We start from the raw sequence: 2,231 nt of genomic DNA, 5'->3' as shown, positions 1-2,231 counted from the left end.
GGGAGTTCCCTCCACTGCTTTTTTTTATTTAATAAATTTATTTATTTAATTTATTTATTTTTGGCTGCACCGGGTCTTCGTTGCTGTGCGCAGGCTTTCTCTAGTTGTGGCGAGCGGGAGCTACTCTTCGTTGCGGTGTGCGGGCTTCTCACTGCGGTGGCTTCTCTTGTTGCGGAGCACGGGCCCTAGGTGCCCGGGCTTCAGTAGTTGTGACACACGGGCTCAGTAGTTGTGGCTCGCGGGCTCCAGAGCACAGGCTCAGTAGCTGTGGCGCACGGGCTTAGTTGCTCCGCGGCATGTGGGATCTTCCCGGACCAGGGCTCGAACCCGTGTCCCCTGCATTGGCAGGCGGATTCTTAACCACTGAGCCATCAGGGAAGCCCTCTCAAATGCTTGAATGGCCTTACACCGAATGGCCCTGCTGCTAATAATACCCACCCATGAGGTCTGCTCTCCTGGCACCCGTTAGGGACCCAACCTCCAATTCAATGCCCCTGACACATAGTCAAAGGCTGGTTCAGAGAAATGGGATCTACTTAGAGAATTTTCTGAAATATACGGAGCCCTTCAATTCTGCTCTGACAGTCCACATTTTCTCCATCGGCCAGAGCTTCTGAGAATGGAGAATGGAGAATGGAGACCACACCCTTTGGGCCTATTTGCTGGTGTTCTGCCACCAGCTATGTGGAGAGATATGCTAAGAAGGAGCTCTAAAAATCAAATTATTTTATTTTTATGCAAATATACTTGGGGATGCCTGGAGGAATGGCATTCAGGTGGAGGTCAGAGCAGTGTGTGCAGGCTTGGGGAGGGGCTGCCTGGATGCTTAAGGAATAGAAAGGAGCCAGAGTGACCCAGAGTGAGCAAGAGGGACAGTGGCAGGAGTAAGGTCAGAGGGCATGGGAGTGAGGTGAGAGGGCATGGGGGTGAGGTCAGAGGGCATGCGGGTGAGGTCAGAGGGCATGGGTCAGGTTTTGTAAAAATAGCAAAACAAAGAACAGTTTACATACAGACAGTGGGGAAAGCTGTAAGAATTGGTACTGTACTGGAAAGTCATTAAGAAGTCTTTTTAGCTCTTTCTTTTTGCAGCCATCACTGAAGCATCAGTGGCCAAAATGAATTTGAATCCTCTTGTGACTTCTGACCAAAGCAAGCACCATAAAAGGCATTTCAGTGCACCTTCCCATATTCGCAGGAAGATTGTCGTCCCCTTTTTCCAAAGAGCTGAGACAGAGGTACGACCTTCGATCCATGCCCGTCGGGAAGGACGATGAAGTTCAGGTTGTGCGAAGGCCCTAGAAAGGGCAGCGAATCGACATAGGGCAGGGTTACAGAAATATGTCATCTACACGGAACGAGTGCAGCGGGAGGAGCTACAGGTATAACTGTCCGTGTGGGCGTTCACCCAGCAGGTGGTTAATATCACTCCACTAAACCTGGACAAAGACCCCCAAAAAATCCTTAAACATAAAGCCAAATCTCGCCAAGTAGGAAAGAAGAGGGCCACTCTAAGGAAAAAACAATTGAGAAGATGTAGGAATAAAGTAATCTTATACACAAGTTTCATTAAAAACTTAAAATGAAGGAGGGAAAGAGAGCCATTTATGACACAATCAATCTAAATAACGAAAATGGAAAGGGGATTATGCGTCCCACACTCCTTTATTCCACAAATATACAACGAGTCCCCACCATGGGCTAGGCTCTACTCTAGGTACTGGGGACACTTTAGCAGACAAAACGGGCAAAAACCCCTGCCCTCGTGGAGCTGACATTGTGATGGGAAGAGAGGACAATAAATATCCATGAATGTTCCGGCTACATTGAAGATGGTAAGTGCAATGGGAAAAGGCTGTATGGATAGGAGGATCAGAATTGGTCACACTGATGGGGCTTCCCTGGTGGCACGGTGGTTAGGACTTTGCACTCCCAATGCAGGGGGCCTGGGTTCGATCCCTGGTCAGGGAACTAGATCACACATGCATGTCGCAGCTAAGAGTTTGCGTGCCACAACTAAGGAGCTCAGGAGCTGCAACTAAGACCCAGGGCAACCAAATAAATAAATAATTTTTTTTTAAAAAAAAAAGAAAGAATGGGCCATACTGAAAGCACGACAATTGGGCAAATAGTTGAAGGAAGTGAGGGAGTGAGCCAGGAAGGTATCTCAGGGAGCACTCTATGCAAAGGCTGATGGGGAGTGTGCCTGGCAACCAAGCAGCCCCAGTAGAGAA

General features: G+C 48.5%; 1 pseudogene; it reads left to right on the top strand.

The window, feature by feature from the left end:
• The first annotated feature begins 1,115 nt into the window (after positions 1–1,115).
• LOC118883643 lies at positions 1,116–1,537 on the top strand (annotated as a pseudogene).
• The last annotated feature ends 694 nt before the right edge of the window (positions 1,538–2,231 follow it).

This window comes from Balaenoptera musculus, chromosome 17 (genome assembly GCF_009873245.2).
Source record: "Balaenoptera musculus isolate JJ_BM4_2016_0621 chromosome 17, mBalMus1.pri.v3, whole genome shotgun sequence".
Lineage (NCBI taxonomy): Eukaryota > Metazoa > Chordata > Mammalia > Artiodactyla > Balaenopteridae > Balaenoptera > Balaenoptera musculus.
The sequence above is the reverse complement of the archived record's forward strand: the minus strand, read 5'-3'. Positions and strand labels throughout refer to the sequence as shown.